The 16,933-nt window shown below is 35.4% G+C and overlaps 1 protein-coding gene across 2 annotated transcripts in view; it reads right to left on the bottom strand.

Moving 5' to 3' along the window:
* The window catches only part of LOC109065923 (inositol hexakisphosphate kinase 1-like), a 50,993-nt gene extending 35,119 nt beyond the window's left edge, over nucleotides 1-15,874 (bottom strand). Inside the window, exon 1 of one of the 2 annotated variants that reach the window (XM_019082903.2) lies at nucleotides 15,008-15,874. The gene's annotated coding sequence lies outside the window, so the exon portion shown is untranslated. Of the gene's footprint in view, nucleotides 1-1,089; nucleotides 1,721-15,007 lie in introns of those variants that run through there. The other variant, XM_042712262.1, reaches the window with a different exon arrangement.
* Nucleotides 15,875-16,933: the final 1,059 nt, after the last annotated feature.

The following is a 16,933-nucleotide window of genomic DNA, read 5'->3' as shown; positions in this document are numbered from 1 at the left end:
AGCGTAGTGTGACAGCTCTATCATTGCAGTCAGCAGGTGTTGCAGTTGAACAGTCCACAAATCATCAAATAAAGCGTGCGCATCCATAATAAAACGTGCCTCACACAGCTCTGGGGGGTGAATAAAGGCCTCCTGTAGTGAATCCATGCATTTTTGTAAGAAAAATATCCATATTTCAAGCGTAATAAACACATTTCTCTCAATTCCGGTATCTGTCATACGCGGAAGCCATTCCGGCGGATGACGTAAGACGTATGAGCAGCACGCACCTCTGAAATATGCTAGTCTTGTGAGTTTGTTTAGGAGCAAAGAAAGCAAAGTTTCCTTCAGCAAAGCAAAACCAGTCTCCTCTAGGTTTATATCGAAATCCTCTGACATTTTTCTTTGCAAATCCTCAGTTTGTACTTCTAAGTCATTGCGTCACTAATCACGCAATGCTGACATCTTATGTTGTCCACCGGAACAGCTTCCGTGTATGACATTTAATGCGCGCACTTTATTTAATGATTTGTGGACTGTTCAACTGCAACACCCGCTGACTGCAATGATAGAGTTTGGAATAGCAAGGACAATTTTTAATATAACTCTGACTGGATTCGTTTGAAAAAAGAAAGTCATATACACCTAGGATGCCTCGAGGTTGAGTAAAACACAAGCTAATTTTCATTTTTGGGTGAACTAACCCTTTAAAGGCTGGCTGAATAATCCTATACTAAAATGTAGCACATCAGTTCTATTATGTTAGACACTCTCAGTTTCTCTCTCTTTGTATATATGTGAGATAAACAGCACTCTCATTCAATTAACACACTAGAGTTTACAATGCGTCAAATATGCTGAATATCCATTGATATCAACAGGCATAATGAGTTCACTGTGCTGTAAAGAAAAGACAGTGAAACTCAAGCACTCAGTCAGAGTGCTCAAGTTTAGGTCTGTGAAATTAACTCAATCACTAGTAAGTGGAACTATTTTAATTATTCATTAGCTAGTGGCTAACGATATTATTTAGTTGCCCAGCGCACAATTTCGCATTTGTAAGATATTTACTCTAATATGTAGATGGCTGTCAATCTAGTTTCTACTTACTGAATATGGGATTAGATCAGATGCAGTCGTGTCCAATTAGGATCGCAGTCCACTTTCTGCATCTTTCTGTATGCGTGAATGAGTGTTGAGAGTTTTGGACGCGTTGCAACAGGTTATTTCTGTCAGACATATTAGCTCTCATTCCAAAACACATAGCGCCAGCTCAGCATCAGTGTCTGGACAAAAAAGACATCTCAAGGGCGGATCTGTTTTGACACATTAGTGGGAGTGGTTCAGGATGAGGAAGCTCAATGGGGAGGAGACTGAGACAGAATGAAAGTGTGAGACAGACACAAGGAAAGACAGGTGACCTCGCTAAGCCTCCCTGAATGGAGTGTTTACAGGCGGACTAGAGCCTTACACTAACTACTGGCTGCATGCCATGATAGGGTTAATTTTAGTTTTCATCATGCCTGGATTACAAGGATAATGTATGAATCAGGGGTGCCATCAAAGGCTGGAGAGATTTTCATAGAGCTAAAGGAGGTATGAGGGATCAGAGCCACTCAAGTTGTTTTTCTAGTGTTCACACCATAGCATGCAGTTGTTTGGGAAATATAATGGCAAATGAAACCACAGTCACTAGAAATGCATGATTTGGGGAAACTTTTTTCCAATAAAAAATTGTGACCGTGATTTCAAACGTGAACAAATACAAATAAAAAATCCAGGTTTAATGTGCTTGTTTGTTAGGAGTGGAAAATTTGGCTAAAATTGTAAGATTATATATCAGTATAGCTATAAAATAAGAATTGTTTCTTATTATTATTATTATTATGTTATAGCCATACTGACATATAACTGATATAAATTATATTTATGATATGCAACTGATAATTGTCCATTTCTAATGAACATACACAGAAACATGGACATTTTTTAAAATAATAATAATTACTAAAAAATATAAATATTTCTACTATAATTACTAATACTATTATAATATATAATACTAAATATTTTTGTATAGTACTATATTTTTTATTTTAAGATATATAATATTGCTAGGGTATTTATGAAAATAATAATAATAATACTTATATTTTGCATTCCAACTCTAAAGTTTATTATAATTTCTATTATAATATATAATTTCTTAATTTTTTTATGTTAAACCACTGAATTTTAATTTTGACAAAACCGCATGAAGGAAGCCCTTAAAAGCTTTTCTTTAATTGATAAGCACCTCTCATTACTGTAAACCCTAATGCTCAGAATAATTAATTGGTTTGGGTAAGGCAAATTTTATTAAACAAATTGATTCAAACTAATTAACCTTGATCAGTATTCAGAAATTTTTTCTTTTGAATTCATGAAACTGACACATTTTAAGTAACCTGTGTACATTCAAGTAGGCTATATAGCGGTTGTCTCTTTGTTAATTACATTAGCACAGGTGTGCTTTTAAGACATAATAATATTGCTATGATGCAATGGAACTGTATGAGTCAGCCTCATCAAAACTTCAGTTTATGTACAAAGAACATGCTTGCGTATTACAAAATCAAAATGTAAAGTTCTACTAACTTAATATATTTTGTTCTTTGAGTTCTGCTAACTTGAGTTCTGCTTACAGTAAACTCAATATTTTAAGTTAAAGGATGCGCTGTTTGCTTTCAAACCAAAGCGCAAATACACATAAAAAAAAGAGTATCCTTGAGGCACGGCTGACAGAAGAGCGTAAGCCGCTTGCGTAGGGCTGGGCGATATGGCTGAAAACTGTATCACGATATAAGTGTTTCATATCGGTCGATATCAATAATTATTGATATTTGTATGACCTATTTAAATTAAAGACCAGGAGAAAAATATATTACATTTAAACATTTTTATTTTTAACTTAAAGGATTAGTTCACCTCAAAGTGAAAATTTCCTAATAATTTCTCACCCCAATGCCATCCAAGATATCAATGCCTTTCTTTCTTCAATGGCAAAGAAATTAAGTTTTTTGAGGAAACAATAGCAACCATCTGATTTGGTTGCCATTGGAGTCCATTATATGAAGAAAAAATCCTGAAATGTTTTCCTCAAAAAACTTAATTTCTTTTCCACTGAAGAAAGAAAGACATGGATATCTTGGATGGCATTGCGGGTGAGTAAAAGATTAGCAAATTTTCGTTTTGGGGTGAACTAATCCTTTAACCTTCCTCTGATTCATAGGTGTGATTGGCAAAGGACAAAAAAAGCTGGAAAATATATGGCGCACCTATCATGACGCGGTGACAGCACGTGTGATTATCCCGGTAGTTAGGACATTGCACAAGATTTGTCAACACAGAAAACATTTAATCACTGGATAGGTTTTATTTGTTTATTTAAAGTGTGGTTTATGTCAGCTGAATGTGCGGCACGCTTTTCAGAGAAGATAAGGCAACGTTATTTTAGTACAATTCACACCCAGCGGTAATTCAGGGAAAAAAATCTCCGAATGCTTCATGTGAAACTTCGGTCTTCTGACCTATCATCGTGTCAATTCTCAATTGATTTTGATGGTAATATCAATTTTGATTAATATGCGCAAGGAAGGGAGGGAGGGAGAGCAAGGTTTAAAGACTGTGAGAGTGAGCACGTGTGAGGCCGTAGGAGGGTCTCTCTCTCTCTCTCTCTGCTCGTTCTCTCAGTAACATGCGCGGGCGCCTGTCAGAATTGGCGCAGCAGTCAGTCATCTTATCTACATCACTCACCGAACAAATAAGGCTTTACCACTTATCACTCCACGCCAGTTCTGTTACTGAAGAATCGAACACATTTTTTATTGATATTGATTACATGTCTATCGCGATACATATCGTTATCGTTTTATCGCCCAGCCCTACGCTTGCGTACTAGTCAGATTTGTCAAAATGCCGCTACACTGGTTTGGAGAGACACAGAGGAGAGGAATTGTTGAATAAAGTCATTATTTTTGTTTTCTTCGTGTACAAAAAGTCTTCTCGTCGCTTCATAACGTTACGGTTGAATCACTGATGGCAGATGGACTATTCTGACAATGCTTTTCATATTTTACTGGACCTTGACACTGTTATTTATTTGGCAGTCTATGGGACAGTCTCAAGCCTCCCTGTTTTCATCCAAAATATCTTAAATTGTGTTCCAAAGACAAACTAAGCTTTTACGGGCTTGGAACGACATGGTGGTAAGTGAATAATGACAAAATTTTCATTTTGGGGTGGAGTATCCCTTTAAGAAAAGAAGGCTGTTTAGACAAACACGGTTGATCACAGTGCGAGTCTGCGAGATGATGCTTTATGGTTTTTTCTCCAACGTTTGCATAACTGTATCTCAATAAGTATTACAGACATCTTAATGCCCTTTTAGATTTTGGGTCTTAACAAACTTTCCTTTTGGCATCTTCATTTTTAAGGCCCTGTATGGTTCCATACTAGTGATATTGGAATCTCAATATGGATTCAGGAGTAAAATGTTTAATTGTACAAATTTTCAGTGGTCAAAAACCAAATGTGAGTCAGTTTGCATTCCGCCAATACTTTATTTCTTTTAAAGAGGAATGTCTGAAGAGCAAATAATGCTGAATCTAGAAATGTATTTTGTTTCCCTCTAGCAAAACAATTGCATACCTGTCTGAGTGCAAAAAATGTTATTTTCCCGAAGTTTGCATGCCTGTAACCAGTGTTAATTTCGTTAACGAAGACGAAGACGAAAAATATTCGTTAACGAACATTTTTTCTGTGACGAAGACGAGACGTTGACGAGCTAAAAATAATATCTGATGACGAAATTATGACGAAATTTATGCTGCGTTTTCGTTAACTAGACGAGACTGGACTATAATGTTATTTGAGGACTACCACACATTCAAAATGCATCCTATAGGCTTTTGTCTTTCAAAATGTGCGTCCCTGTCATTGGATTGCGATCGGATAAGGGGTGTTTGAATATCTAGTCAGTATAGCAGCCGCAGTGGATGGATAGACTACAAAAACGCGAACTAGCGATCTGAAACAATGGCCTCAGCACCCGAAGGGGTAGGGTTAAGGTAACCAGACGTCCCATTTTTCCCTGGAGTCACAATTAGTTGTCGATTAACTTAAAGTTAGTGAAGGCGGGATAGGCGAAATCACGCTGATAGAAGTGTTCTCTCTGTCGCGCGCGCCCGCACGCTCCACTTCCTCAGTTCTCATATACAGCACGCGATCAGTTCTCAGCGCCCAAATACACACACAGCAGTCCAAATGTTTATCGTGTAGAGTATCTCACGTAAATACAGTAGGTTATGGATTAAGTGAACGTGAACAGGTGGGTGAAAACTGAACGTGTGTCAGTATTTCATGCATGCCTTCCGTCTTAAAAGGACAGCATTCCAAATTAAATACCTATCTGTCATTAATGTTAACCAACAAAAGATCTTAAATAAATGTATACATGTTAAGTAAAACCTACAGTATCTGAAAAATGAGTTTAATTTGTATCTCTATTGTATTTGTCTTATTGTGCTTCTTTAAATATATATATACAGTTTGGCTAAAACTATTGACTAAAAGTAGTGACTAAAAGTTGACTAAAATGCAATGACTTTTCGTCGACTAAAACTAGACTAAAACTATGAAAGACTCAAATGACTAAAATGTGACTAAGACTATTAAGCATTTTCGTCTCAAGACTAAGACTAAGACTAAATCAAAAACATCTGCCAAAATTAACACTGCCTGTAACTCAAGAAATATTAAAATATCACTTTAAAGTAACACTTTATTTTAAGGTGTCCTTGTTACACGTAACATGTACTTACTATTAAAATAACAATTGATTATGCATAATTACATGCAGGTAACCCTAAGACAAACCCTAATCCTAACCTTAACCATATAGTAAGTACAGGTAGTTGATTAATATTACTCAGTACTTTAATTTATAATTACACTGTAACAAGGACAACATAAAATAAAGTGTAACCAAATATCTTAAAATGATATTTTCATTTTAAAGCACTACATGGTTAAATCCCAGATATATCAGGATCTCAGTGCAGCTCCATGTCCAAATTGTTGAGTCTAACCCATTTCCAATAGTTTTAAACCAAATGTGAATTTGTGTTATCTTGTGTTATTACTGCAAATCTGCAAATAATAACAGTAACCCAGGGTAGTATACAATGTAAAACATCAGATTATGAATATCCAGGATTAATTGTTAACTTGTTGTAAATTATGAGCAGTTTGAAGCATAAAATAAGTTTACCCAAGATCCCATTTACTCAGGGTTTAGAATTAAACAGTGTTAATTATTTCAAGTGTAGGGATGCAAGATATATATCGGCAGTATCACCTGCTTTCAGATTGAGCGGCATTCAGTACACAGAGCCGTAGTTCACTGACAAGCTAGGCGATATTGCGTTCGAAATCAAATGCGATTCATCTGGGATTGTGAACACGATATTGCCTAATTGTCAGTGAACTATGGCTCTGTGTAGTAGAGTTGTGACGTTCGCGAACGAACCGATTCTTTTGAACGGCTCATAAACATGAACGATGGGAGCCGAGTCGCGGCTGGGGGGGAGCCGTTCTTTCTGTCGTTCTTTTTTCCTATGCGTGTTTCACACAGATGCACACAAATGAGCTCCTCCGCGAGACAGAACAGTTATAGGAGGAGGGGTGCACCCAGCGCAGGCCAACCCTTTATAGCGTGATGATATTAGTTATTAGTTGTGCACGCATCCTTCACGTGAGTACTCCAGTGGAAAAAAAACCCTGCGTGCCTCTGTCATTGGGTAGGAGCAGAGCCATGACGTGTTATTGCTCATTGACTTGAAGGGGCTGATGTCCTATTTGCAAAGTTTACAGTAGTAATAGTATGTAGACATTTCCATTTTATTTATTCTAATTTTATCTACTTTAAATATTTTTTGTTTTCTATCAAAATGTTCTTGTGTGATAACAATGTTCTTGTGTGGAAGTGTTTTTGTAGTAAAAGCTGTTTTGCACAGAAATTCATTGCAGCCGGCTTTGTTTTTTATGTTTATTTGTGAGTAGGTATTGTATGAATAACATAAGTCAACGTAGCTTTACACACACACACACACACACACACACACACACACACACACACACTCACTTTCACACACACACACACACTTTGTACTAAAGGTAAATCCAAAATAGTGATGTCACTGTCTAAGCAGAGGGATTTGTGCAACCCTATGGAATATAGTCCACACATGACAAATGAGATAATAATCAATGTTTCAGAATAATTCAAACTCAGATATTGGTGTGTGATATCTGAGTTTTAATTATTTGACTACAAATCTCACCTCATCATTCCTCCCAGTGATTATTTCCAAGATAAACTGAGATGCCCCCAAGCTGGCTTCTTAAAACTGACTAAATATTTAAAAAGAGCCTCTTTTGAACGGCACTTTGAAATGAACGGATCGCGAAGATCCGGATCCCTTCAAAGAGCCATAAATCCCATCACTACTGTGTAGTGAATGCCCCTCAATCTGAAAGCAGGGGATGGAGATTTACTACTAATCTATTTTACTGGAGAGATGCACATGACAATTGCATATGATTAATTGCACAGCCCTATTACCTAGTTACTGTATTTACTATAATAAGTACATGAGGAACAGGACTGTAAAATAAAGTGCTAGCAAAATTTTGGCCGATAACAATAATTATTTAAATTTGAAAGCCGATATAACCGATATGTTGGCTGATAAATCTAAATCCAAATTTTTATATAATTTTTGAGAGCCTGATTACAAAAGTCTCAACATTAGAAGCCATGTGCCTGATTACAAAAGTCTCAACATTAGAAGCCATGTCCCAAACACATCAACATAAACTAAACATATACAGTATAAAAAATATTGCACTACGTACCTGAACATGCTTAATGAATGGAAAACACTATGTGTGCAAAATTCATGATCCATGGATATAAATAATTTTAATAAACATATTGTTGGTGAAAATAATAAGAAAAAAAGTGGCATAATGCATCAATGATTTTGAAAAAGAAACAATTAAATTAACACAAAGCACCAGACTAATGAAACTGAATGAACCACTATTTTACATGTTTCAAAAAGAAAAAACAAATTATAACACTCAGCTGTGAACTGACATTTTTTCTCAAAAAGAGGTAGACATTGTAAAATAAGAAAAACAAATTATAACACAGACCAGCTAATGAACTGAAATTTTAACTTCAAAAAGTACTATTTATTTTGCTCAGCGCCAGCCATCATGAGGGTGCCACTTTAGTACGAGCGCCTGCAAACACATGCTCCAGATGGCTCTGGAGACGAGCCATAAAACACAATGAAGCAGAGAGAACGCTCATCTAAAATATGTGAATGCTGTCCATTTGATGCAGAAGCACTGGTCATTTGATTTCAGGGGCACAATGGATTAAAGCAGATATTCAAACATCATGGAAAATATGACACCGTGTTAATGCGCTGGCTTCCAGCCTCTATTCACGGGTCAGGCCGAAGGTTATGAAGCTGTTAAAGGGATACTCCACCCAAACATTCTGTCATCATTTAATCACCCTCATGTGCTTCAAACCTGTATGACTTTCTTTCTTCTGTCAGATATTTTGAATGTTAAGAACCACTGGAGGTTTTATTTCTTTCACAGAAGAAAGGAAGTCATACACGTCTGAAGCACATGAGGGTGAGTAAATGATGACAGAATGACTATTTATTTAAGGAATATTAAACACTACATATTATGGTATTTGAAGGATTCTCCTGCAGCATAAAATATCTGCAGATCTTAGTTTATGTGCTGATACGTGGTACCTGAGATTACTAGGTGTGGTGCAAAATAAACTGCTGTTTCAGCAGAGAAAATGGCTCCAAAAACTCCATGAGAAAGAGTTTCCATTAAAGTCATCAACAACACACCCTTCTTTAACACTGAATCTGGTGCCAGGACGCCCCATTACGCATGGGCACAAGTACAGGGATATTTCTGGCCAAAAAAACATACTTTTTTAAAATTAAGCGAACGTTAGTGTATGCATACAGTGCGAGTTATGTAAATTTTGTCATCAGATTATGCAAACAGTGTACAGACAGTTTTTTTCTATATTGTGTACATTCACAAATTAGTGGGTACACAAGTGCATGTATTGTTTTAGCCCAGTACTGCATTAGTTTGGTTAGAAAGTACTTTCACTTGAAGAAATTATGACAAATAAATTACTATTGTTCAGTACAATTTACTTCTCAAAGTAATAAATGATTATAATATCGCAGAATTTTCATTTAGTTTTAATTAAACAGTCTGTTGTGAAGCACTTTCTTTGCCAAAAAAAATAATGTGATTACTTTTTATAAGATTAATTAAATTATTTAAAAAATTATGCATTCATTTGAATATTACTGTTTTAGTGTTTGCCCTCTTGATATTTGCTTGAAATCTGGTGCTAAAAAAAAAAAAGTTAGCTTTTTAACAGCCATTCAAAAATAGCAGTGTATTCAACAAAGTAAAGTTTTAAAAACAATCACAGCTATTGCAAAATCTATGTCATAAAATAAATTCTTTCATTATTTACATCGCCATTCCACATGTGCATGACTTTCTTTCTTCTGATAAGAAGATATTTAAAAAAAAAAAAAAAATTGTTTGCTTATTCTATTTATTTATTTATTCATTCATTTATTTGTTGTTTCATGCTTTCATTCTATAGACAGAAACAAAAACATTCTTCAGAATATACCTTAAGTTCTACAATTCAAGATAAGGATGAGTCAATAACGACAGAATTATATTTGGATCTTTTAAAGAACCTTTAGGTTATGCATTTAGGTTATTTATTCTTTAAATTCAAACACATAAGGTAACTGTTTACAATTTGGTTAAATTTAGTCAAAGTTAATGACTTTATCTATTAAAATAATTACATGAACTGCAGTAACACATTAGTAAAATGCTTTTAATTTTACAAACTATAAAATAAGATCTTTTTAAGGATATTTATATTGAATTTTTTTATTTTTTTTATTTTAGATCTAATTTATTGCATGCACAAAAGGAAGAGAATAAATATTTGTCTCACACTGCACCTACAGACATGCTCATTGTGTCTGTTGGCATTGATCGACACTTGTTATTTTTGCCCGTTGAACATGTTGAATCGCCATTTGTTGGGTCTTGGAGTGTCGGAGAAATGACTGTGCTTGGTCAGCTGTCAGTGTTGGTCTGCGTCTGTCAGTGCAGTGTGAACTGGCCTTTACACTGCCTCAAAACAGGCACATCTGACCTGCCCCTTCCTCAAATACGTCCAATGGCACTGAAGCACCACACATGCTGTTGACTAGCAGTTGCCATTTTTCATTGAACTTCCAAAATAACTGTATCATGATGTAGGCTGTTACTGTGATAAAATAACTCACACTGTGAGATGAGATTTAGTCACACAGGCCGTCCTAACCAGCCCAAGTCCAGACCTCATGTTCATGTGCTCCAAGAGCCCTACATTTGCTATGCAAAGAAATAATGTCCACCGTTGTGGACATTACACAAACATATCGGAACCAAACCAGCATCATTTTATATTCAGGTTTTTGTCTCTAATTACACTAACAGAAAAAAAACAAATGAGTTGAAAAGCTCTAGACCCTCTATAAGCATTGAGCATGCTGGTGGAAATCATCTAAAACCATGACAGACTTACAGTTCTTCTAACAACTCTAAAAGCACTGTAGAAAAAAAAAAGAAAATAAACTATCTCAGCTTATGAAAACAACTGAAAATGAGCAACAGAATGCTGCTATTAAATAAACTAAAACACGTCCAGTCGCTTGAAAACAAGTAAAATTCCAACAGACATTCCAGGATGACCTCAATGAACAAAAATCCTCCCAGACGAACTAACGAACGAACATCTCAGCTTACAGGTGATGGCCATGTCATGACATAAAGGTTTAGAATTTTACACTCCTTGTATATCAGATTTCTAGATATCTGACTGATTGGCTCGTAAGGTATCAATAATGCAGGACCAAGGATAGTTTATTCCAGAAACTGGTTAGTTTCATTGCTTTTAAATTTTCATCTGACATGGCCAGGGTTAGCAGCAGCTGTGGAGATCCTATGTTACACTGACGACTATGATCTCTCACTGAAGCTCAGATTAGTGCTGTCAAAAGCACTGGTACTTTGCTACCAAGTCAATACTTAAATTTGAAAAACGTAACCTTTTCACAGTACCAGTAGTGCTGAGTACCGACCCACGGACAGGCGGCTCCCGAGTGTCTGTGAAGAGCATCAAAAGTTTCAATTTACAATGTGTTTTTGCAGCACTGAGTGGTTTAGCCAATGTGTTTATAGATATGTATAGCCAATCAGAGGCGTGTTAGTCAGCTTGTGCTCTGCACTCTCACAAACAGTTTCGCTATAACCAACAAAGTATAAACAATGTAAAAAAGAGATTCATTGTACACTGTAGACAATTTTTTTGATTATAACAGAAGTTTTCACTCAGTCAGAGAGCTTGTGCTGTGGCTGATATCAGCTTCACTGATTATAAGGGAGTGTCTGTGTATAATCCATAATTTGAATCAAAGTTTTATTTTTCATGCTAAGTACACACTGCAAAGTATCAGGAGTGACGACTGTATTTAAATATGGTACTGAATAGCGGTGGGACAAAATATTGATATGACGATATATTGTTGTCCTTCTCCATGCGATACGAGAATTGATACACTGACCCAAATATTGATATTTTAATTAATACAATATATTACAAATGCGCATTTTGCATTGTTGGCAGTGGGCACCGACCGACACAAACATAGATCTGCACCTAACTTGAGCGGGCAAAAGACGGGATGTGAACGGCTATTTTTTCCCTGCAGGCACGTCACGTGTGGGGCTCCGTTTTAATGATATGAGGAGAGGAAAGGTTAAGAAAGCACTCCAGTGAATTTTGAAATCAAGTTGATAAGCAGTTGTGTTGGTTTTCCCATAAAGAAAAGTGTAAGCTTTTTAATATGTCCAAGAATAAAAATGATTAATTTACTTGACTTGTTAAATTTGATTTACAGAACTTTTGTGCTGTTTTCTAACAGTTTAAACTTAAATAAAGAGAGAGAACTAGCACTTAACATTTTGACAGGTATTTTGTTTTCATAGTTAGACAGATATTGTAATGTAGCCTATCATTATAGGATTGTCTAGCAATATATCGATTATCGATGTTATCGTATCGTGAGATATGTATCGTGATTCATTTCATATCGTGAGGTGCCCTGCGATTCCCACCCCTAGTACTGAATCTGAAATTGCAGGGCTTGATTTTCGGAGAGGAATTTCGGGGATTGCGCATAATTCTACTGATTCCCACAGAAGCAGCTAGTCAGGGTTTTTCCTGCATAGAGAATTTTGAGGCGGCCGCCGAAATTTTATGCCGACTGGTTGTTCAGAGCAGAGTCACGTGCTTTTAGTTCACATTTACTGATATTTTTATACAATTACTTGATATTTCTTTACACTTCATAATTTTTTAATTTTCCACTGATTTACATGATCTGATGAGCATTAACAGACCTGCTCTGAGAATCACTTCAGGAATGTAAAAAGCGTCATATTTTTCCATGTTTCACAGCAACCCGTCAAAATAAAATTCCGGTTTACAAGGAATAATGCCAGAATATATGACTTTTTGTTGTTTGTACGTACATACTACTACTAAAATTATTAAAACTTTATTTTTTAAGGAATGATCACATTCTGAATGAATCACACAGGAATGAAAACATTTCTTCCATGTTTTAAATAATTAATTTGGTAAATCCCCTTTGTTTGCCAAAAAAATAAACTTTAATGTTCAACAATTTAAAGATTAATTAAATTAATGTTTTATGCATTCATTTGATAACCAGATACACAACACAGAATTTCTGAGGAAAAAGAGGCTATTTTAAGAATAAATGTGAATAAATTAAGTTGTTTTTATGCATTCAAATAATTAGACATGCTACAACACAGAATTTTGTAACAATAAAACATATGGTGAAAGAAAATAAAATATTTCATAGGGCCCTAAACGTGTCATTTTAGTCAATAGTCATAGTTCCCCCACTCTATACTGAATAGAGGGAGGTGGGCTTTTATTTGTGTGCTCCTCCTCTCATCTCTCACTGGCAGCAAACTAACGGTTGGAGGGGTGTGGTTAAGCATATTCTGCCCAAGCCGTCAAACTGACGTCATCAGAAAAGGAATCACAGATATGTAGGTAGATGCCCTATTCGACAGCTTCAAGCACCTAATCTTGCAATGGTCAACTTGACATCATTCACCATAATAATCAATGAATATTCAAAGATGCCACACTCCTGCACAGCCAATGGTTAGGTGAGAATGCGAGAGAGGGGTGGAACCATAGATATGTAAGGATTGTGGCATCTTCAAATATTCATTGATTATTATGGTGAATCACGTCAAGTTGACCCTTCCAATATGGCAGACAGCTAACATATAGCAGCCCATAGAAACAATCACTAATGAGGCATCTACCTATACATATTTATGGAAGGAATGCCATTCCATAGTGGAAGCAAATGATCAGATTTTTATTAAAAATGACCAAGAGAAACATTTATTTTATTTTACTTTTCAGTAGATTAACTTGCACGGATACACAACACTAGCAATGGGTGCTTACCAAATGAATTCTGTACATTTTGATTTCATGCAGACTTCAAGACAAGTGCAATGGACCAACCGGACACTTTTTTGTAATTTTATTTCACTTGATATTTTTAATACAATGCTTAAATAATAGAACAACATTTGAAGGCCACATGCTAATGTTTTAACTATTTACCTTTAATTATTAACAGCATTACAATTTTTTTGCTATGGTACTGAAATTGTTACGAAAGCCGTGGGATTCAGTACTGGTACAACTGACATGTAGGCAGTGACAACACTGTGCTAAACTCATTCATTTTATTTATTATTTGAAGGTTAAGTGCCAGTGTGTTTTTGTAATGTTACAAGGTTTAAATAAATGAGTTATTGTTAGGATTATTGTTTTCTTTGCCTTTTTATTATTTTATTTATTTATTTATTTTACAGTGGTATCGACTTGGGTCTTGAGTATCTTGTACTTTTAGTGGTATCAGAACCGACTACTAGATTTTGGGTATCCTTACATCCCTAGCTCAGAGGCAAATTTGTGGTAATTTACTCATGGGTCGCTCTTATGTTACGTTTTAATAAAACGTGACTGTCCAGGATGGACACTGTTTCAGTTAAAACAACACTGCATGGTTTCTTCTCAGCGTTCGCCAACATCAGCATCCTTCACCTGTAAACCCAGTCTGAAGGTCTTACAGGCTTTATATACAACAGCAAAACAAATCCCCAATCTAACATCCAGCCTCACACCGAAATGTCCTTGAAAGACTGCAAAACTAAAAATAAATAAATAAATCAAAACAAACATCTCCAAGGTCAAAATAGCTACCCTTAATTAAGGCAATGAAGTGTGTGTTGACGGTTAATTCCAGCTCATGTACATGTAACAAGATTACAAAAGGTGACAAACATCAAAACACAACACTGACGCACAGATAAACATCCACGCAACTTCACACGCAAAGATGAAGTCACGTTTCTACTCCAATGTGAGACTTATGTAACGATCCAGTGCTCATATGCCCATCATCAAGCTAATCATCTATTACGGACATAAGGATGACATATAATCAAAGGAAATATGAATATGTCCAAACATAATCTCAAAACCAGCACGTTATTACACCAGTGACCTCCCTTTACCAAAAATCATCATGTAATAATATCATCATACATGTGTCATTACATCACTGAATAACTCATTTATCCACTCCAAAATCAACATTAATTATTAAACGTTAAAAAACAGACATTATAGGAAATTAGTATGAGGTCGTTATATTTATGTACTTACCTGATGTCGATTGCTCCTCACGGAAAGCCTTCTTATTTAGATGCCTCTCCCTTCTTTCACGATTTGATATATTTCGTTATTAATAAATGAGTAAATAAATAAGTCAATGTGTTGGTGTAAAATCCTCCTGGTGTCCTTCGTGTTAGCTCGCCGGCTAATCTCTTCAGATGTGACCAACAGAACAGATTTAATACCATTAAACTACACTGTCTGTACTTCAAAACAGTAAATAAAAGCCTGGTAATATTGTTAAGATTTCAATGACTATTTCGCTTGTTTCATCTGCTAAACCTCTTTTACTCGTCTAGTGTGTGGATGCTAAAGATGATGCTAATCACACAAACAGATCTCACAAACCTGCGTTAAAAATACCGTCAGATTTAAAAAATAATAATAAACACAAGAAGCCGAGAACACCTTCTCTGGCTTACTTAGTTGTTAAATTTAAGAGCTAAATAAATGGCCAGATATGAGCGGTTATGATCTCATCTCGTCCGTGCAGCTCTGATGGCTGATCCCGAGAAAATAAAGCACTTAATCTAGCGAATAAAATCATAAAAATATCGATTCGCTCCTCTATCTTAGTCTTTAACTTTATCAAACCCTGCTGTATCTGTCACTAACAGAGAATTTATATTTATATGATATCCGATGCACGCACACCTAACCTGGCCTCTCTTTCTTCTATTATGTTCTTTTTTATTATAAATAAAGCTCATCAAATAAAGGTGCAATATCGTTTTGTAAACACTAACGAATGAATATATCCGACTAGCTAGAGCGTTAATCTAGCTAAACACACACTGACAGTGTGTATGCGCCTGAGAGAGAGTGAAACAGTAGAACAAACTGACAGTGCGACTCCAGCAGCGGCAGCATCTAATACTGCCCCCTACTGACAGAGCCCCTGCACAACATACTGCTGGCGAGATTCACCCTTCAGCAGATTGGCATCTCATCGGCATACATACACATTCACAAACAGGACACACGCGAAATAAATTAATAACAATACGATATATTAAGTAAAACTATGCATTGTTTCTCTAATACAAATCTATACAACAATACACTCTAAAAAAATGTGAAAATAGAGGTATGAAAAGCTTGTCACTGGGGCAGTACACTCAAAGGGATATTTGTACCTTCACAGGGTTCATAATAGTACTATAAAACATATTACTCCCTTAAGGGTATATATTTCTACTTTAAGGTGCTAATATGCACAGTGTTGTAGATATTTTTCTTTTTGTGTTTTAATAAATAATGAGCGTTTCTCCTGGTGATCAACTGGTGATCAACTTTACATATCTGGATTCATCAGGTCAGCTCTCAGCTCAAAATATACCATCTCTATTGTTACATAACAAGGTTGTTGAATATAATGACTTTCTTTCATTTTAATTATCCAGTTCTGATTCTGTTCTGCAGGCATTATTTTGGGGTATTTGCTCATACTCGTGTTATATTTTAGAGTTTTTATTGTTTGTCTCGTTTAGCAAGCTCGTGGTTTCAGCTGAACTTATTAAAACTTCAGTTTTGATATCATTATTATTAGCATCTGTCTCATTGTAATGTTTTCAGTTTTATATATTTTATATAACTGTACAATGTAAAATGATTTTTTAAGGTTGTAAATTAAGATTTGAGGAGTGTATTTTACAACAACAACAAAAACTGTTTCAGTCTTTCTTCTTCAAAATCTAAAATAATAATAATAATAATAATAATAATAATTATAATATAATAATAATTATTATTATTATCCAATATGTTACTTGCTGTTTCTTTGTAATTATTTTTATTAAGGCTACTAGCTGTTTCTGAGTAAAAACTTGTTTCAAAGTAAATACACCTTTTCTTCAGTGTACATGCCAAAATATTTGCATCTTAGCTGCATACAAACAAAAAGTAATGCAAATGCAA

The sequence above is a fragment of the Cyprinus carpio genome, chromosome A22, assembly GCF_018340385.1.
Source record: "Cyprinus carpio isolate SPL01 chromosome A22, ASM1834038v1, whole genome shotgun sequence".
In the NCBI taxonomy this organism is placed as follows: Eukaryota; Metazoa; Chordata; class Actinopteri; order Cypriniformes; family Cyprinidae; genus Cyprinus; species Cyprinus carpio.
The sequence above is the reverse complement of the archived record's forward strand: the minus strand, read 5'-3'. Positions and strand labels throughout refer to the sequence as shown.